This window comes from Coregonus clupeaformis, chromosome 1 (genome assembly GCF_020615455.1).
Source record: "Coregonus clupeaformis isolate EN_2021a chromosome 1, ASM2061545v1, whole genome shotgun sequence".
NCBI lineage: Eukaryota > Metazoa > Chordata > Actinopteri > Salmoniformes > Salmonidae > Coregonus > Coregonus clupeaformis.
Window position 1 is genome coordinate 20,235,569 of NC_059192.1, and position 22,650 is coordinate 20,258,218.

The 22,650-nt window shown below is 43.3% G+C and overlaps 1 protein-coding gene across 3 annotated transcripts in view; it reads left to right on the top strand.

Annotated features, from left to right (window-relative positions):
• Positions 1-22,650, top strand: part of pemt (phosphatidylethanolamine N-methyltransferase) — a 108,862-nt gene that overhangs the window by 18,594 nt on the left and 67,618 nt on the right. The gene's annotated exons all lie outside the window — the stretch shown is intronic.

Here is a 22,650-nt window from a genome sequence, read left to right on the forward strand (position 1 = left end):
ATGTCCTAACCGACTTGCCAAAACTATAGTTTGTTAACAAGAAATTTGTGGAGTGGTTGAAAAACAAGTTTTAATGACTCCAACCTAAGTGTATGTAAACTTCCGACTTTAACTTGTCTTTAGGACCGTTCTGTGTGTCTTTTAGCTATGCCCGCCCTGCCCTTTAATGTAGAACTAGCTCACATTCCTCTGCAGTGTGCTCAGTCAGCCATGTTGACATTGAGGCAGGGTCAGCCTGTTCCTCTTCTTGTCTCATCTCTCTGACTCTGCGGCTAGCTGGCGGCACTAACGTCAACCAGATTACTCAATACTTTTACTGATTACACTCGGGTTACAGTGTCAACAAAGCTAGATTCACAACCTAGCATTAGACAATGTTGCCCTTTGCCCCAAAATGACTTTCTACACTGACCGTACAGCAGGGTTTCCCAAACTCGGTCCTCGGGAACCAAAGGGGTGCACGTTTTGGTTTTTGCCCCAGCACTACCCAGCTGATTCAAATAATCAACTAATCATCAAATAAAATGAAATAAAATTGTATTTGCCACATGCGCCGAATACAACAGGTGTAGACCTTACAGTGAAATGCTTACTTACAAGCCCTTAACCAACAATGCAGTTTTAAGAAAAAAAGTGTTAAGTAAAAAATAGATCAGTAAAAAAAAGAGCAGCAGTAAAATAACAGTAGGGAGGCTATATACAGGGGGTACCGGTACAGAGTCAATGTGAAATAACAGTAGGGAGGCTATATACAGGGGGTACCGGTACAGAGTCAATGTGCGGGGGTACCGGTTAGTAGAGGTAATTGAGGTAATCTGTACATTCTTTGAATCATCTGTGTAGCACTAGGGCAAAAACCAAAACATGCACCCCTTGGGGTCCCCAGGACCGAGTTTGGGAAACGCTGCCATACAGTAACAGCACAGCTTCTCCCACCAAGTTGAAGTACAGCTTCTACCATCAAGTTGAAGCATGAACTGCTACTGCACATGCTACATATGGTTCCTGCACATGCTGCACAAGGCTCCTGCACAACCAATGAAAGAAAAACATTAAATCACCCTAAAGGACCCTCTACATTTATACAGTAATTGCTGAAAAAGCAACATACACTCTGGTACAGCATGCCTTTTCACCCACACAGCGTCCAACACCTCACTAGCACAATAGCATACACACCCTTGTGGAGTTTTTGACATGACAGTTTTCACTCATTCTATAAGGTGAATGAGGAGGCTCGATGTAAAGTGGTGGGCGGCGGTGGTAGCATTGGAGTTATCAATGGGTGTTGATGAAAAACAACGTTGACGAAAAACTGCAGTCAAACCTCTCTCCCATCCACCTTACTACCACCACAGGTGCCTCACTCCTATCTCCATTTGAATAAGCAGCCTCTCAGGCCCAGAGATGGAAGTAGCCACTTGGGTAGAATGGGTGCCACGCCAGCCAGCCAATTAGCCAGCAGGGCCTAGTTACATAAGGACCCTTTTTCCCCCATCGGATGTCTTATAGAGTGCCTGAGTAGGCCTTATGCGCCATAGCCCAAAACAATCAGCCAGAGCATGAGTCAGCAAGAAAGAGAGGAGCTTAGGAGAACTAGCTGACAAAGGATTTAGAAAGGAGGGGTGCGGGGGTGAAGAGATAAGAGGAGAAGCACAATATGATAAAAGGCTAGCAGGGAGACTAAATGAAAATGTGGGCAGGTCAAAAATACGAAGAAATAATGAAGAATGACATGGTGGGTTTGACGGGGGGAATAGAAAGGAAGTAAGATTACTTTTCATTTCAGTGGAAAGAAGGGAAATAGAGGGGGGGAGAAGGGCGAGGGAAGCAAAAAAAATTCTAACAAAATTGAAGAGAAACATGATGGGGATTCTGCTTGAAGCCTCACATGTAATCGCCTGGTCTTCAAGGTTCCACCTGTGCTCATCTGAATGAATAGTTTGAAATCAGAGTTTTCACTGTAAAAGAGACATTGAGCAACTCTTCATCTTAGATGGTAGCTACTCCATGTCTTTCTATTGGCTGCCGATGTAACAGTCTATTCGTTGTATTAGTGCCAAGGTTACTTTGTAACTACTTCAGACTGTCAAGTGGACCAGGGACATTGTTTAGATTATTGTTGAATTTAATGGGGCAATCTGCAGTTCAAACAACAAGAAAGTGACCACCCCGCCAGTGTTTTGGTAAATAGCTGAGGGATGGGGCTGGAGAAATGTAATCACTCTCAAATTCATAGACAGAGCTATGAATGCAAGGACTGACTATCCATGAGATCAAAATTATAGTTTTAACCATGTTTTGAGGCTATACAGTGTTTGTTTACAATTTAATTATTTACATGGGGTAAAACAAGCTTATATTTTGGGTTCTTATGGGATACAACAATTGATCTAAACTCACAAGTTATATTCTGCAATAATCAATACCATTAATATACCATTAATTTAACAGTCCAAAAATGGATGCAGCAATCGCAGATATGTTGCAGCGATCACAATCACAAAAATATATTATAATGCGCAGCCACACTATACAGTCCTTTGCATATAATTGGGCCACCATGATCTTGTTGTCTTACAGCTAAAACGTAATTAGTTATATTTAGCCTAATGTATTAGCTAGGATGTTAGCGTTCCTTTAGATACGACAGCTATGGAGCATGTGTATGTGTGTACAAATTTTTAGCAGCTACCTCCGAACTCAGCCACACATGCACACACATGAACTCATGCGCACACACACACACACACCCACAGGTTTTTTTCTTGATCAAAAAGGGGCTTAAGTGGTGGGCGTGGCGGGGGCGTGGCAATGAGCGTGGTCAGCCCGTCGGCGTGGACAAGAACATTTTTGAGGCCCCCATCTTGCGGGCTAAGATCATTTTTGTGTTTTACAGCCAATTTCCTGCAATTCCCAAAATTAAATCATGGAGGTTAGAGAACTTTTGCAGTTTTAAAGCTCATTTCCTGCAATTCTACACATTTTACCATGGAGCTGAGATAAATTAAGCAGTTTTTTTAGCTATATTCCTGCAATTCTATACATTCTATGTTTTTATTCAAAAACATTACAACCAAATCAATACTACTGAATTAGTTTTTGTCTAGCTTCTATTTCAGTGATTGTTAGTTCTCAAGTATGTATTATAAAAAAAATATATAGGTCCATTATCTTTTCGACATACTTTATATCTGGTTTAAGTCGTTTAAGATAACACTTAAACAATTTTTCCATTCCAAAATTAATTTAAAATGTAATAAAAAAAAAAAAAAACTTTTGTTTAGTTTTTCACTGTTGGAACATAGGCGGCCCGAAAAACGTCCTTAGGCGGTCTGCCCAATACTTTTTTATGCAGAAAAAACCCTACACACACATGCACACACACATGCACCATCCTAACCCTGAAGGACTCCTTATTGAACTAGTGTCATGTCGGAACATAGCAAATAGCTGACATGGTTACCAAGTGGATCTGGTCATCAATAGTGTCCCTAGGCAACCTCCCACATTAACAATGTTCCGACATACAGTGAGGGAAAAAAGTATTTGATCCCCTGCTGATTTTGTATGTTTGCCCACCGACAAAGACATGATCAGTCTATAATTTTAATGGTAGGTTTATTTGAACAGTGAGAGACAGAATAACAACAAAAAAATCCAGAAAAATGCATGTCAAAAATGTTATAAATTGATTTGCATTTTAATGAGGGAAATAAGTATTTGACCCCTCTGCAAAACATGACTTAGTACTTGGTGGCAAAACCCTTGTTGGCAATCACAGAGGTCAGACGTTTCTTGTAGTTGGCCACCAGGTTTGCACACATCTCAGGAGGGATTTTGTTCCACTCCTTTTTGCAGATCTTCTCCAAGTCATTAAGGTTTCGAGGCTGATGTTTAGCAACTCGAAACTTCAGCTCCCTCCACAGATTTTCTATGGGATTAAGGTCTGGAGACTGGCTAGGCCACTCCAGGACCTTAATGTGCTTCTTCTTGAGCCACTCCTTTGTTGCCTTGGCCTGTGTTTTGGGTCATTGTCATGCTGGAATACCCATCCACGACCCATTGTCAATGCCCTGGCTGAGGGAAGGAGGTTCTCACCCAAGATTTGACGGTACATGGCCCCGTCCATCGTCCCTTTGATGCGGTGAAGTTGTCCTGTCCCCTTAGCAGAAAAACACCCCCAAAGCATAATGTTTCCACCTCCATGTTTGACGGTGGGGATGGTGTTCTTGGGGTCACAGGCAGCATTCCTCCTCCTCCAAACACGGCGAGTTGAGTTGATGCCAAAGAGCTCGATTTTGGTCTCACCTGACCACAACACTTTCACACAGTTCTCCTCTGAATCATTCAGATGTTAATTGGCAAACTTCAGACGGCCCTGTATATGTGCTTTCTTGAGCAGGGGGACCTTGCGGGCGCTGCAGGATTTCAGTCCTTCACGGCGTAGTGTGTTACCAATTGTTTTCTTGGTGACTATGGTCCCAGCTGCCTTGAGATCATTGACAAGATCCTCCCGTGTAGTTCTGGGCTGATTCCTCACCGTTCTCATGATCATTGCAACTCCACGAGGTGAGATCTTGCATGGAGCCCCAGGCCGAGGGAGATTGACAGTTCTTTTGTGTTTCTTTTGTATCCATTTGCGAATAATCGCACCAACTGTTGTCACCTTCTCACCAAGTCTTGTAGCCCATTCCAGCCTTGTGTAGGTCTACAATCTTGTCCCTGACATCCTTGGAGAGCTCTTTGGTCTTGGCCATGGTGGAGAGTTTGGAATCTGATTGATTGCTTCTGTGGACAGGTGTCTTTTATACAGGTAACAAGCTGAGATTAGGAGCACACCCATTAGGAGCACACCCACTAATCTCAGCTTGTTACCTGTATAAAAGACACCTGGGAGACAGAAATCTTTCTGATTGAGAGAGGGTCAAATACTTATTTCCCTCCTTAAAATGCAAAAATCAATTTATAACATTTTTGACATGCGTTTTTCTGGATTTTTTTGTTGTTATTCTGTCTCTCACTGTTCAAATAAACCTACCATTAAAATTATAGACTGATCATTTCCTTGTCAGTGGGCAAACGTACAAAATCAGCAGGGGATCAAATACTTTTTTCCCTCATTGTACACGTCTGCTGGTAATACGAGCGTCAAAATGGGACGCGCACTCGCGCTGGAAATCCAGCCTCCAGAGCTTTATCCCTATTTGCCCTGGCGTGAACATCCCCACCGGACACAATTAGTAGCTAGCTAGATGGAGCTCACAGAGGATATTTTCAATGAGTGTATTCAACTTTGTTTTCTATTCACCCAAGTTCACCCATATTAATTCCTCCATGACCGAGATGTCAAACTTAATCACGTCCGTCCATCACCAATGCACTGTATGCATTTTTACATAACATACATATATCCTACAACCAGATGCAGTGGGTTTAGAGCTAGACCGGTTTTTCAGGGTTTCCTATGAATTAGGAACTCACCTGGATAAACAAGCTAATGTTAAAGACCAGATGCAGTATGTTCGTGTCACGCTCGTTGAGTACAGGATTGGACCAAGGTGCAGCGTGGAATGCATACATGTTTATTAACTCAGTTAACACACGACAAAACAACGAAAGCAACGTAACGTGAGGCTCACAATGGCTACACACAAACAAGAGTCAAGATCCCACAACATAGGCAGGCAAAATGGCTACCTAAGTATGATCCCCAATCAGAGACAACGATCGACAGTTGCCTCTGATTGGGAACCACACCCGGCCAACATAGATCTAAACATACTAGATCTACACATAGATATACACATTACATAGATACTCACACCCTGACCAAACCAACTAGCAAACTCTATGTCAGGACGTGACAGTTCGCCTCAATGCCCATCCTATCTGTTCATTGATTCAATAAGTGATCGCCGATTGTGAGAATCTGCATTACTTATATGGATAATTAAAATGCTTTAGATTCATGATTTCACTCTTGATTTTAAAAGGATTACGGATGGATTACAGATTGATAGTCTCTATCCCCTACACAAATATTACAGTGCTTGTCTCCATAGCTGATTATTTTTCAGGATAGCCAGTGGAGTCATAATGTAGTAGCACAGACAACGGTTTGCATTCAGTCCTTCTGTGTCGTCGAGTGGGGATAAGGTCAAGGCTCTCTCTCTCTCAAGGCTCTCTCTCTCTCAAGGCTCTCGCTCTCAAGGCGCTCTCGCTCTCAAGGCGCTCTCGCTCTCAAGGCGCTCTCGCTCTCAAGGCTCTCTCTCTCTGTCTGTGTCTGTCTGTCTGTGTCTGTGTGTGTGTGTGTGTGTGTGTGTGTGTGTTTCATGACCATTTTATCTATGGCCCAGACAATTATAAACTATGCAGTGTACATTTATTATTTTTCCCAAGTCTTTGACTAGTCAGGGCTGCGTAGCATAGGTAGCCTAGTGGTTAAGGGCGTTGGGCCAGTAACCGAAAGGTCGCTAGTTCGAATCCCTGAACCGACTAGCTGAAAAATCTGTCTGTGCCCTTGAGCAAGGCACTTAACCCTAATTGTTCCTGTAAATTGCTCTGGATAAGAGTGTCTGCTAAATGACTAAAATAGAAATGTCTAGTGGAACAAAGGTCACGGTGTGATATAGATGAGGTTCACCTTGACGGGGGAGAAGGTAGTAGCATCGCTTTTTATACAGACAAAACAGTAATGGTATTGTCTTTGGTTGTTTAGTTAACACTATATATCAACTGTGCATCTAGGGGGGAGTTCTGTGTATCCTGTTATGCATGTCATTAGAGCATGTTCTGTTCCCTCTGTTTCCCTGGGCTGGGGACAGGGACGGCGCGCGGCCGTGCATTAATACGGGGCATGTGGTGATTACGCTGGTTCTAGGGCCCTGTCAGAGAACCGTGCCCCAGGGGACAGAGCCTGCACCCACTAAGACACTCAGTACATCTGTAGTATAGCCCACAAACACACATTTAAGAGCTCCTAATGCATCATATCAGAGGCGAGCCAGGACCTTGTTGTCAGAATTACATCCGTGGTAAGTAACTGGATGGAGTGGCCTGTCCAGGCTGTTACCTAAGCCTTGATTGAATCTGTGAAGGGTGCTGGCACAGAATGCATTCACATAGTGTGGTAATGCTTTGATCTACCTTTGTATTTATAGTACCTTCTGTCATAGAGCATACAGTGAGGGAAAAAAGTATTTGATCCCCTGCTGATTTTGTACGTTTGCCCACTGACAAAATGATCAGTCTATAATTTTACTGGTAGGTTTATTTGAACAGTGAGAGACAGAATAACAACAACAAATCGAGCTCTTTGGCATCAACTCAACTCGCCTTCTTTGGAGGAGGAGGAATGCTGCCTATGACCCCAAGAACACCATCCCCACCGTCAAACATGGAGGTGGAAACATTATGCTTTGGGGGTGTTTTTCTGCTAAGGGGACAGGACAACTTCACTGCATCAAAGGGACGATGGATGGGGCCATGTACTGTCAAATCTTGGGTGAGAACCTCCTTCCCTCAGCCAGGGCATTGAAAATGGGTCGTGGATGGGTATTCCAGCATGACAATGACCCAAAACACACGGCCAAGGCAACAAAGGAGTGGCTCAAGAAGAAGCACATTAAGGTCCTGGAATGGCCTAGCCAGTCTCCAGACCTTAATCCCATAGAAAATCTGTGGAGGGAGCTGAAAGTTCGAGTTGCCAAACGTCAGCCTCGAAACCTTAATGACTTGGAGAAGATCTGCAAAGAGGAGTGGAACAAAATCCCTCCTGAGATGTGTGCAAACCTGGTGGCCAACTACAAGAAACGTCTGACCTCTGTGATTGCCAACAAGGGTTTTGCCATCAAGTACTAAGTCATGTTTTGCAGAGTGGTCAAATACTTATTTCCCTCATTAAAATGCAAATCAATTGATAACATTTTTGAAATGTGTTTTTCTGGATTTTTTTGTTGTTATTCTGTCTCTCACTGTTCAAATAAACCTACCATTAAAATTATAGACTGATCATGTCTTTGTCAGTGGGCAAACGTACAAAATCAGCAGGGGATCAAATACTTTTTTCCCTCACTGTAAGTATTCACCATCCCATGTCTTTTCATCCTGAAAAACTCCCCAGTCTTTGTCGATGTCAAGCATATCCATACCATGATGCAGCCACTACCATGCTTGAAATTAAGTAGGCAGTTACTCAGTGATGTGTTGTGTTGGATTTGCCACAAACATAAGGCTTTGCATTTAGGCCAAAAAGTGTATTTCTTTGCTGTGTTTTTTTTGCAGTATTACTTTAGTGCCTTATTGCATACATACAGTGCCTTCAGAAAGTATTTACAACCATTTACTTTTTCCCACATTTTGTTGTGTGACAGCCTGAATTTAAAATGTATTAAATTGAGTTTTTTTTTTTTGTCACTGGCCTACAACCAATACCCCATATTGTCAAAGTGGACTCATGTTCAACAATATTGTAGTTACTCCACAATACTTACTGTAATGAATACTCGGACAGAGTGGTAAGATCCAATCGCAGAATAGCGATGCTTTATTAGAGTACAGACAAGGGAATAGCTTAATCGTGGTCGGGCGGGCTGGGGTCAAAACCGGGCCAGGCATATACAGGCAGAGGTACCAATGGAGCGGGCTTAGTCGTAGTCGGGGGCACAGGCACAGGATCAGAGAACGGTAATCACTGGGGTAGACAAGCAGAGGATTAAGCAATTTGGGGAGTCAAACAACAAGGCACAGGTCGGATACACGGGTAATCAAAAACAACAAACTCTCTCTCTCTCTCGGAACAAAACGCTTAGCAAGTCACAAAGGAACAATACCTCGCGCCGACTGAGCTTCTGAGCACACCTTAAATCCTACACTAATTACTGTCAGGTGTGCTCAGAACTCAGGTGAACCAGATCGAGTCTGATGACTCCCCCTCTCTGTAGATCGGGGAAGTGTCAGACTCTGTCTAGACCCTGCCAACCCCCGATCCCTTACACTTACCTAATTGACAGAGTGAAAATAAGGAAGCCTGTACAGAATAAAAATATCTCAAAACATACATCCTGTTTGCAATAAGACTGCAAATAATGTGGCAAAGAAATAAACTTTATGTCCTGAATACAAAGCGTTATGTTTGGGGCAAATCCAACACAACACATCACTGAGTACCACTCTTCATATTTCCAAGCATGGTGGTGGCTGCATCATGTTATGGGTATGCTTGTCATCGGCAAGGACTAGGGAGTTTTTGTAAATTTATTTTTATTCTCCCCAATTTCGTGATTACGATGTTGTGTCATCGCTGCAACTCCCCAACGGGCTCAGGAGAGGCGAAGGTCGAGTCATGTGTCCTCCGAAACATGACCCTCCAAAACGCGCTTTTTAACACCCGCTCACTTAACCTGGAAGCCAGCTGCACCAATGTGTCGGAGGAAACAACGTTCAACTGACGACCGAAGTCAGCCTTCAGGCGCCCAGCCCGCCACAAGGAGTTGCTAGAGCGCGATGAGCCAAGTAAAGCCCCCCTGGCCAAACCCTCCCCTAACCCGGACGACGCTGGGCCAATTGTGCGCCGCCCTATGGGACTCCCGGTCACGGCCGGTAATGACACTGGGATCGAACCCCAGGCTGTAGTGACGCTGCAACATTGCAATGCAGTGCCTTAGACTACGACTATGGAGTTTTTTATGATAAAAAGAAACGGAATAGGCAAACTCCTAGTGGAAAACCTGGTTGTCTGCTTTCCAACAGACACTGGGCGACAAATTCACCTTTCAGCAAGACAATAACCTAAAACACAAGGCCAAATCTACACTGGAGTTGCTTACCAAGACGACGTTGAATGTTCCTGAGTGGCCTAGTTACAGTTTTGACTTAAATTGGCTTGAAAATCTATGGCAAGACTTGAAAATGGCTGCCAATAGTGATTCTAATATCAAATCAAATCAAATCAAATCAAATTTTATTGGTCACATGCGCCGAATACAACAGGTGCAGACATTACAGTGAAATGCTTACTTACAGCCCTTAACCAACAGTGCATTTATTTTAAACAAAAAAGTAAGAATAAAACAACAACAAAAAAGTGTTGAGAAAAAAGAGCAGAAGTAAAAATAAAGTGACAGTAGGGGAGGGCTATATATACAATAGAATAAAGTGACAGTAGGAGGCTATAGCATAGGGGTACCGTTGCATAGTCAATGTGCGGCACCGGCTGGAGGTTGAGGAATATGTACATGTGGGTAGAGTTAAAGTGACTATGCATAAATACTTAACAGAGTAGCAGCAGCGTAAAAAGGGATGGGGTGGGGGGCAGTGCAAATAGTCCGGGCAGTTATGATTAGCTGTTCAGGAGTCTTATGGCTTGGGGGTAGAAGCTGTTGCGAAGGTCTTTTGGACCTAGACTTGGCTCTCGGTACCGCTTGCCGTGCGGTAGCAGAGAGAACAGTCTATGACTAGGGTGACTGGAGTCTTTGACAATTTTGAGGGCCTTCCTCTGACACCGGTAAGAGGTCCTGGATGGCAGGGAGCTTTGCCCCAGTGATGTACTGGGCCGTACGCACTACCCTCTGTAGTGCCTTGCGGTCAGAGGCCAAGCAGTTGCCATACCAGGCGGTGATGCAACCAGTCAGGATGCTTTCGATGGTGCAGCTGTAGAATTTTTTGAGGATCTGAGGACCCATGCCAAATCTTTTTAGTCTCCTGAGGGAGGATAGGCTTTGTCGTTGCCCTCTTCACGACTGTCTTGGTGTGTTTGGACCATGATAGTTTGTTGGTGATGTGGACACCAAGGAACCTGAAGCTCTCAACCTGTTCCACTACAGCCCGTCGATGAGAATGGGGGCGTGCTCAGTCCTCTTTTTTTTCCTGTAGTCCACAATCATCTCCTTTGTCTTGGTCACGTTGAGGGAGGGGTTGTTGTCCTGGCACCACACGGCCAGATCTCTGACCTCCTCCTATAGGCTGTCTCATCGTTGTCGGTGATCAGGCCTACCACTGTTGTAGTCTCGTCGGCAAACTTAATGATGGTGTTGGAGTCGTGCCTGGCCATTGGCCGCAGTCATGGGTGAACAGAGAGTACAGGAGGGGACTGAGCACACCCCTGAGGGGCCCCGTGTTGAGGATCAGTGTGGCAGATGTGGTGCAGTTACTTACCCTTACCACCTGGGGCGCCGCTCGAGGAAGTCCAGGATCCAGTTGGCAGAGGGTGGTGTTTAGTCCCAGGATCCTTAGCTTAGTGATGAGCTTTGAGGGCACTATGGTGTTGAATGCTGAGCTGTAGTCAATGAATAGCATTCTCACGTAGGTGTTCCTCTTGTCCAGGTGGGGGGCGAGTGTGGAGTGCGATAGAGATTGCATCATCTGTGGATCTGGGCGGTATGCAAATTGGAGTGGGTCTAGGGTTTCTGGGAGTTTGCTGTGGATGTGAGCCATGACCAGTCTTTTAAAGCACTTGCCGCTACAGACGTCAGTGCCACGGGTTCGGTAGTCATTTAGGCAGGTTATCTTAGAGTTCTTGAGGGCACGGGACTATGGTGGTCTGCTTGAAACATGTTGGTATTACAGACTCAGTCAGGGACATGTTGAAAATGTCAGTGAAGACACTTGCCAGTTGGTCAGCACATGCTCGGAGTACACGTCCTGGTAATCCGTCTGGCCCTGCGGCCTTGTGAATGTTGACCTGCTTAAAAGTCTTACTCACATCGGCCACGGAGAGCGTGGATCACATAGTCGTTCGGGAACAGCTGGTGCTCTCACGGATGCTTCAGTGTTGCTTGCCTCGGCGAGCATAGAAGTGGTTTAGCTCGCCTGGTAGGCTTGTGTCACTGGGCAGCTCGCGGCTGTGCTTCCCTTTGTAGTCTGTAATAGTTTTCAAGCCCTGCCACATCCGACGAGCGTCAGAGCCAGTGTAGTATGAATTGACTCAGGGGGTTGAATACTTATCTAATCAAGATATATTAGTGTTGTATTTTTCATAATTATTTTGCAAATGTTTGAAGTTTTCTTCCAGAGTATTTAGTGTAGATCGTTGACAAAAAATGACAATTAAATCTATTTTAATTCCACTTTGAAATACAACAAAATGGGGAAAAAGTCAAGGGATGTGAATACTTTCTGAAGGCACTGTATGCATGTTTTTTCTCTTCTTTTCATGCTGTCATTTAGGTCATTATTGTGGAGTCACTACAATGTTGTTGAGCCATCCTCAGTTTTCTCCCATAACAGCCATTGAACAAGAATGGCCTCATGGTGACATCCCTAAGCAGTTTCCTTTCTGTCCTGCAGCTCAGTTCAGAACGACGACTGCATCTTTGATGTTTCTGGGTGGTTTAATACATCATCCACAGGATAATTATTAACTTGACCATGCTTAAAGATATATTCAATGTCTGATTTGTTATTCTTAGCCATCCACCAATCACTGCCCTTTTTCATGAGGCTTTCGAAAAGCTCCCTGGTCTTTGAAGTTGAATCTGTGCTTGAAATTCAATACTTGACTGAGGGACCTTACAGATGTATGTATGGGGGACAGAGGAAGGGGAGTCATAAAAAAATGTCAACCCCAATTATTTCACACATAGTGAGTCCATATAACTATGTGATTTGTTAAGCAACATTTTACTTCTGAACTAATTTAGGCTTGCCTAAACAAAAGGGCTGAATACTTACGCAACATCTATATTTTAGTTATTACATTTGTGTTAATATGTAGAACTTTCTTTTCACTTTGACATTATGGAGTATTTTGTGTAGATCAATGACATTTTACAATTAAATCTAATTTTGTAACGCAACAACGTGAAAAAAGTTGATGGGGTGTAGACTTTCGCACTGTAAGCGCAGTATACAGTTAAAGGAGGAAGGGTGCCAAAAATACATTTCTATGCAAATCCACAATAAAGTATCGTATGGTATCATATCGTAAAAACTCTGTAATGCCTCGAGTTAACATCTCGCATTCACGTCTTACTCCTTCCTGCACGTGGAGCCATAGCCGAGAGATGAGATGAGTCTATTCCCACCAGAATTGGAGCCATAGTTCACTCAGCAAAAACCACATTGTCAAATACAAAATCTAAGTATGGGCATTATGGCTACTGTAGCATCTGGTCTGTAACTGTGATTGAGGCATGGTGCACCCATTGAACAAAGAGTCATTGTTTATTTTTCATTAGAAAAACATGGACAAAATGCTTTTAGAGAAAGAGTAAGAATAGTCACACAGATAAACCAAATTGCATATGCACCTCAACCTGACCGTCATAAACCCAATGAATATGGACTGACCATCTCAACCCAATGACCATGCTCTCTCTGACCACCTCAACCTGACCGTCATAAACCCAATGAATATGGACTGACCATCTCAACCCAATGACCATGCTCTGTCTGACCACCTCAACCTGATCATTATAAACTGAATGGCCATGCCTTCTCTGACCACCTCAACCTGACCTTCATAAACCCAATGAATATGGACTGACCATCTCAACCCAATGACCAGAGAGAGAGAGAGAGAGGGAGACAAAGTCACATTCCTTCTTCATGTGTGAGTGCAGCTATTATACCGTAAATACCATAGTATATAGACAAACAAAATAAGGATAGCTATTCAAACAACACAGGAGCTTCTCATCTAAACCATATTGCACATAGTGTGGCACACTATGCAATGATTCACAAATGTGTGGATCTTTTAAAAGCCTTTAATTTTGCTAACAGAGCAAAAATGCTGTCTACTGGTATTAAGGTAATTCTTGCAAGGACATGTGGTGTGGGAGAGGTGTTGTCGTTACACTAACTAGAGTTGCAAAGCTACCGGTAATTTACCAAAGTCTTCAGTCATTTCGGAAATTAAATCTATTGTAACTTTGGTAATTTATACTTGAATAAAAAATTGTATTCATATATATTATTAATTCATTATATCAGTGTCCATATTGCCCATTAGTTTCTAGTAGATAGACCATATGGTTCAGGGCGGCAGGTAGCTTAGTGGTTAAGAGTGTTGTGCCAGTAACAGAAAGGTCGCTGGTTCTAATCCCCAAGCCGACTAGGTGAAAAATCTGTCGATGTGCCCTTGAGCAAGGCACTTAACCCTAATTGTTCCTGTAAGTTGCTCTGGATAAGAGTGTCTACTAAATGACAAAACAATTTTAAAAAATAATCAAGAGAAAATAGCCTAATTAATGCAAAACGCATCGAATCAACAATGGCATTATTTTCAATTAACTCTGCAACTCTTCCAACTATTGACTTTTTTCCCAACTGCCACCAGTTTGACACCATAACATTGACAACAAATACAAATTGGCACAGTATATAAATATTAATGCTGAAACCCTCATATTAAACACCAATGGTATTCACAAAATTGATGGTTTATATTTAGGATAATGTTTTACAGCTTTGTCATTCTATTATTTTTTTTTTTTCATTTTATAATCATCTTATTTAATGATTTCATATATTCCACATGTGATAAGGCCACAGTGATGCTACAGATAATTGATGAACACTGCATTAGAAAGGAAAGAGAGAGCAGAGGAGGGATGGAGACAGCCAGGATGGAGACAGCCAAGATGGAGACAGACAGGATGGAGACAGTCAGAATAGAGACAGACAGGATAGATGGAGAGACCCGTTTCTGAGCCTTAAAAGTGCAAGCGTGGATGAGGAGCCTTTGTACTATACTGGCACCATAGAGCGAGTGCTCTCAAGCTTCTAAAAGGTTGGTGTTACTATAGAGAAATGAAGAGAGGATTTCAAATTATAGGGGAGGGATAAATCGAATGTATGTGGACATTTAGAGTGGAATTTAGAATGTGTGACATCTGATGATGAGGATGGAAGAAAACGTCAAGTGTTTGACAGATGGAACCAATCACACAATCAAATGATAATGGCATGAGGGATAATGGCCATCTCCTATCTCTCTTACATTTACATTTAAGTAATTTAGCAGACGCTCTTATCCAGAGCGATTTACAAATTGGTGCATTCAACTTAGGATAGCCAGTGGGACAACCACATCTTGATCACAGTAAGTACATTTCTTTAAACAAGTCAGTGCTAGCAGGTGAAATAAGTCAGGTGTTAGTTTAGACAAAAGACAATGATAGTAAAGGGGGGGTAGAATAATTATTATTATCCTATCCCATGTATTCCTTAAAGAGGTAGGGTTTCAAGTGTCTCTGGAAGGTGGTCAGTGACTCTACTGTCCTGGCGTCGTGGGGGAGCTTGTTCCACCATTGGGGTGCCAGAGCAGCGAATAGCTTCGACTGGGCTGAGCGGGAACTGTGCTTCTGTAGAGGTAGGGGGGCTAGCAGGCCAGAGGTGGATGAACGTAGTGCCCTCGTTTGGGTGTATGGTCTGATCAGAGCCTGAAGGTAAGGAGGTGCCGTTCCCCTCACAGCTCCGTAGGCAAGCACCAGTGGAGTGTGCAGAGGAGCGGGGTGACGTGAGAGAACTTGGGAAGGTTGAACACCAGACGGGCTGCAGCATTCTGGATAAGTTGCATGGGTTTAATGGCACAGGCAGGGAGCTCAGCCAACATCAAGTTGCAGTAATCCAGACGGGAGATGACAAGTGCCTGGATTAGGACCTGTGCCACTTTCTGTGTAAGGTAGGGTCGTACTCTGCGAATGTTGTAGAGCATGAACCTGCAGGATCGGGTCACCGCTTTTATGTTAGTGGAGAACGACAGGGTGTTGTCCAGGGTCACGCCAAGGTTCTTTGCACTCTGGGAGGAGGACACAATGGAGTTGTCAACCGTGATGGCGAGATCATGGAGCAGGCAGTCCTTCCTCGGGAGGAAGAGCAGCTCCGTCTTGCCGAGGTTCAGCTTGAGGTGGTGATCCGACATCCACACTGATATGTCTGCCAGAGATGCGATTCGCCACCTGGTTATCAGAAGGGGGAAAGGAGAAAATGAATTGTGTGTCGCAACTCAATATTTATATTTATTTATATAATAGACTGAATGTGAACCTGGTTACCTTTTGTGATTGAATAGGGTTGAGCGGTCCATAGTGTACAGAAAAGTACCAGACTCAATTGAAAAGGTCCATAGTGTAATAATAGCATGCTGACATCTGTGTGTTGTGGTTTGTTCCACGAACAATAGTGAGTGCCTTTTATGTCCTTGTGACAATATGTGTGTTCGTTTTGATAAAACACTCAATTTAACCGTTGGATCACATATATCTAAAGTACGCTCTAACGAAACTAAATCATGTTAGTAATTCCAATAGTAGTATGTTTAAAAAAATGTCATGTTTGTCCGACTTCTAGGAATATTTTAACCCACTTAACCTCAACATTTCCCCAAGTTTTCAACATACAGTGCCTTCAGAAAGTATTCACATCCGTTAACTTTTTCCACTTTTTGTTGTGTTACAGCCTGAGATGTTGTGCCTAAACACAATACCCCATAATGTCACATTTTTACCAAACAATCCAGCACAACACATCACTGAGTACCACTCTTCATATTTTCAAGCATTGTGGTGGCTGCATCATGTTATGGGTATGCTTGACATCGGACTAGGGAGATTTTTTGGGATAAAAATAAACAGAATATAGCTAAGCACATGCAAAATCCTAGAGGAAAGCCTGGTTCAGTCTGCTTTCCAACAGACACTGGGAGACAAATTCACCTTTCAGCAGGACAATAACCTACAGCACAAGGCCAAATATACACTGGAGTTGCTTACCAAGAAGACAGTGGATGTTCCTGAGTGGCCAAGTTACAGTTTTAACTTAAATCATTGCTGTGCAGCCATGAGCACCAACATCTTGACAGAGCTTGAATAATTTTTTAAGAATAAAGGGCTAATGTTGCACAATCCAGGTGTGTAAAGCTCTTAGAGACTTACCCAAGAAGACTCACCACTGTAATCGCTGCCAACAGTGTTTCTAACATGTATTGATTCAGGGAGCTGAATATTTATACATTACTATATTTTAGTTATTTAATTTCTATCAATCTAAAAAAATGTTTTTACAAAAATAGACATCTTCCACTTTGACATTATAATATTTTGTGTAGATTGTTGACAAAAAAAGAAAATTAAATCCATTTCAATCCCACTTTGTAACAACAAAATGTGAATAAATCCAAGGGGTATGAATACTTTTGCAAGGCACTGTAGTTTCAGTGCCAATAATGAGTTTAAGTACTTTCTGAATACCTGTTCAGAAGAGTGCAGAGAAAGTTGACAATGATAACGATTGTTTATTGCACAGCTGAGGAACATGCTTCATGAGAGTATACTTTTTCATATTTAACTTAAATGTCCACAGAATATATTTGAAGCATACAGGAAAAACGCATGTCAAAAATTGTATTAATTGATTTGCATTTTAATGAGGGAAATAAGTATTTGACCCCCTCTCAATCAGAAAGATTTCTGGCTCCCAGGTGTCTTTTATACAGGTAACGAGCTGAGATTAGGAGCACACTCTTAAAGGGAGTGCTCTAATCTCAGTTTGTTACCTGTATAAAAGACACCTGCCACAAAAGCAATCAATCAATCAGATTCCAAACTCTCCACCATGGCCAAGACCAAAGAGCTCTCCAAGGATGTCAGGGACAAGAATGTAGACCTACACAAGGCTGGAATGGGCTACAAGACCATCGCCAAGCAGCTTGGTGAGAAGGTGACAATAGTTGGTGCGATTATTCGCAAATGGAAGAAACACAAAACAACTGTCAATCTCCCTCGGCCTGGGGCTCCATGCAAAATCTCACCTCGTGGAGTTGCAATGATCATGAGAACGGTGAGGAATCAACCCAGAACTACACGGGAGGATCTTGTCAATGATCTCAAGGCAGCTGGGACCATAGTCACCAAGAAAACAATTGGTAATACACTACGCCGCAAAGGACTGAAATCCTGCAGTGCCCGCAAGGTCCCCCTGCTCAAGAAAGCACATATACATGCCCATCTGAAGTTTGCCAATGTACATCCGAATGATTCAGAGGAGAACTGGGTGAAAGTGTTGTGGTCAGATGAGACCAAAATGGAGCTCTTTGGCATCAACTCAACTCGCCGTGTTTGGAGGAGGAGGAATGCTGCCTATGACCCCAAGAACACCATCCCCACCGTCAAACATGGAGGTGGAAACATTATGCTTTGGGGGGGTTTTTCTGCTAAGGGCACAGGACAACTTCACCGCATCAAAGGGACGATGGACGGGGCCATGTACCGTCAAATCTTGGATGAGAACCTCCCTCAGCCAGGGCATTGAAAATGGGTCGTGGATGGGTATTCCAGCATGACAATGACCCAAAACACACGGCCAAGGCAACAGAGGAGTGGCTCAAGAAGAAGCACATTAAGGTTCTGGAGTGGCCCAGCCAGTCTCCAGACCTTAATCCCATAGAAAATCTGTGGAGGGAGCTGAACGTTCGAGTTGCCAAACGTCAGCCTCGAAACCTTAATGACTTGGAGAATATCTGCAGAGAGGAGTGGGACAAAATCCCTCCTGAGATGTGTGCAAACCTGGTGGCCAACTACAAGAAACGTCTGATATCTGTGATGGCCAACAAGGGTTTTTCCACCAAGTACTAAGTCATGTTTTGCAGAGGGGTCAAATACTTATTTCCCTCATTAAAATGAAAATCAATTTACAGTGGGGGAAAAAAGGATTTAGTCAGCCAACAATTGTGCAAGTTCTCCCACTTAAAAAGATGAGAGAGGCCTGTAATTTTCATCATAGGTACACGTCAACTATGACAGACAAATTGAGATTTTTTCCCCCAGAAAATCACATTGTAGGATTTTTTATGAATTTATTTGCAAATTATGGTGGAAAATAAGTATTTGGTCACCTACAAACAAGCAAGATTTCTGGCTCTCACAGACCTGTAACTTCTTCTTTAAGAGGCTCCTCTGTCCTCCACTCGTTACCTGTATTAATGGCACCTGTTTGAACTTGTTATCAGTATAAAAGACACCTGTCCACAACCTCAAACAGTCACACTCCAAACTCCACTATGGCCAAGACCAAAGAGCTGTCAAAGGACACCAGAAACAAAATTGTAGACCTGCACCAGGCTGGGAAGACTGAATCTGCAATAGGTAAGCAGCTTGGTTTTAAGAAATCAACTGTGGGAGCAATTATTTAGGAAATGGAAGACATACAAGACCACTGATAATCTCCCTCGATCTGGGGCTCCACGCAAGATCTCACCCCGTTGGGTCAAAATGATCACAAGAACGGTGAGCAAAAATCCCAGAACCACACGGGGGGACCTAGTGAATGACCTGCAGAGAGCTGGGACCAAAGTAACAAAGCCTACCATCAGTAACACACTACGCCGCCAGGGACTCAAATCCTGCAGTGCCAGACGTGTCCCCCTGCTTAAGCCAGTACATGTCCAGGCCCGTCTGAAGTTTGCTAGAGTGCTTTTGGATGATCCAGAAGAGGATTGGGAGAATGTCATATGGTCAGATGAAACCAAAATATAACATTTTGGTAAAAACTCAACTCGTCGTGTTTGGAGGACAAAGAATGCTGAGTTGCATCCAAAGAACACCATACATACTGTGAAGCATGGGGGTGGAAACATCATGCTTTGGGGCTGTTTTTCTGCAAAGGGACCAGGACGACTGATCCGTGTAAAGGAAAGAATGAATGGGGCCATGTATCGTGAGATTTTGAGTGAAAACCTCCTTCCATCACCAAGGGCATTGAAGATGAAACGTGGCTGGGTCTTTCAGCATGACAATGATCCCAAACACACCGCCCGGGCAACGATGGAGTGGCTTCGTAAGAAGCATTTCAAGGTCCTGGAGTGGCCTAGCCAGTCTCCAGATCTCAACCCCATAGAAAATCTTTCGAGGAAGTTGAAAGTCCGTGTTGCCCAGCGACAGCCCCAAAACATCACTGCTCTAGAGGAGATCTGCATGTAGGAATGGGCCAAAATACCAGCAACAGTGTGTGAAAACCTTGTGAAGACTTACAGAAAACGTTTGACCTGTGTCATTGCCAACAAAGGGTATATAACAAAGTATTGAGAAACTTTTGTTATTGACCAAATACTTATTTTCCACCATAATCAGCAAATAAATTCATAAAAAATCCTACAATGTGATTTTCAGCATTTTTTTCTCATTTTGTCTGTCATAGTTGACGTGTACCTATGATGAAAATTACAGGCCTCTCTCATCTTTTTAAGTGGGAGAACTTGCACAATTGGTGGCTGAAGCATGCATGAGAGCACCAGCTGTTCCGGATGACTATGTGATCACGCTCTCCGTAGCCGATGTGAGTAAGACTTTTAAGCAGGTCAACATTCACAAGGCCGCAGGGCCAGACGGATTACCAGGACGTGTACTCCGAGCATGTGCTGACCAACTGGCAAGTGTCTTCACTGACATTTTCAACATGTCCCTGACTGAGTCTGTAATACCAACATGTTTCAAGCAGACCACCATAGTCCCCGTGCCCAAGAACTCTAAGATAACCTGCCTAAATGACTACCGACCCGTAGCACTGACGTCTGTAGCCATGAAGTGCTTTGAAAGACTGGTCATGGCTCACATCAACAGCATAATCCCAGAAACCCTAGACCCACTCCAATTTGCATACCGCCCCAACAGATTCACAGATGATGCAATCTCTATCGCACTCCACACTGCCCTTTCCCACCTGGACAAGAGGAACACCTACGAGAGAATGCTATTCATTGACTACAGCTCAGCATTCAACACCATAGTGCCCTCTAAGCTCATCACTAAGCTAAGGATCCTGGGACTAAACACCTCCCTCTGCAACTGGATCCTGGACTTCCTGACGGGCCGCCCCCAGGTGGTAAGGGTAGGTAACAACACATCTGCCACACTGATCCTCAACACGGGGGCCTCTCAGGGGTGCGTGCTCAGTCCCCTCCTGTACTCTCTGTTCACCCATGACTGCATGGCCAGGCACGACTCCAACACCATCATTAAGTTTGCCGACGACACAACAGTGATAGGCCTGATCACCGACAACGATGAGACAGCCTATAGGGAGGAGGTCAGAGATCTGGCCGTGTGGTGCCAGGACAACAACCTCTCCCTCAACGTGACCAAGACAAAGGGAGATGATTGTGGACTACAGGAAAAAAAAGAGGACTGAGCACGCCCCCATTCTCATCGACGGGGCTGTAGTGGAACAGGTTGAGAGCTTCAAGTTCCTTGGTGTCCACATCACCAACGAACTATCATGGTCCAAACACACCAAGACAGTCGTGAAGAGGGCACGACAAAGCCTATTCCCCCTCAGGAGACTAAAAGATTTGGCATGGGTCCTCAGATCCTCAAAAAATTATACAGCTGCACCATCGAGAGCATCCTGACTGGTTGCATCACCGCCTGGTATGGCAACTGCTTGGCCTCTGACCGCAAGGCACTACAGAGGGTAGTGCGTACGGCCCAGTACATCACTGGGGCAAAGCTTCCTGCCATCCAGAACCTCTATACCAGGCGGTGTCAGAGGAAGGCCCTCAAAATTGTCAAAGACTCCAGCCACCCTAGTCATAGACTGTTCTCTCTGCTACCGCACGGCAAGCGGTACCGGAGTGCCAAGTCTAGGTCCAAAAGACTTCTCAACAGCTTCTACCCCCAAGCCATAATACTCCTGAACAGCTAATCATGGCTACCCGGACTATTTGCACTGCCCCCCCACCCCATCCTTTTTACGCTGCTGCTACTCTGTTAAGTATTTATGCATAGTCACTTTAACTCTACCCACATGTACATATTACCTCAACTACCTCAACTAGCCGGTGCCCCCGCACATTGACTCTGCAACGGTACCCCCCTGTATATATAGCCTCCCTACTGTCACTTTATTTTACTTCTGCTCTTTTTTTCTCAACACTTTTTTTGTTGTTGTTTTATTCTTACTTTTTTTGTTTAAAATAAATGCACTGTTGGTTAAGGGCTGTAAGTAAGCATTTCACTGTAATGTCTGCACCTGTTGTATTCGGCGCATGTGACCAATAAAATTTGATTTGATTTGACTAAATACTTTTTTCCCCCACTGTATAACATTTTTGACATGCGTTTTTCTGTTTTTTTTTGTTGTTATTCTGTCTCTCACTGTTCAAATAAACCTACCATTAGAATTATAGACTGATCATTTCTTTGTCAGTGGGCAAACGTCCAAAATCAGCAGGGGATCAAATACTTTTTTCCCTCACTGTACTTTCAAAAATGCATGAGCACAAACATTTGCATTTTCCCCAGCATCCTTTTCTGGAGTTGAAGTTTTTATTTATAATATGATATTGTTCCTAATATTTAGCTTATTGAAATGTTTTGATGTTCATTTTCAAACTCAATAATGTTGTACTTTTAATTACACATTACATATTATGCATTACACATTTTATTGAAATGTTAATTTATTACCGTAATGTGAACAACTAAAGTGTGAAATGCCAATGGTGCATAGTTCTCAAAAGTGTTATTTGTAAATTGCATGTTAACATTGGCTGAGAAGATGCCTTGGTCAATCAAGGTAATCTTTACATGGCTAAGTATAATAGCTAATGTGGTTAATGAGTAGAAGTGTACTTGTAAAAGTATGCTTGAAACACATTATAAATACACTTTTTTTTGTAAAGAAAATAGAGTAATTCTAAATCAAATACAT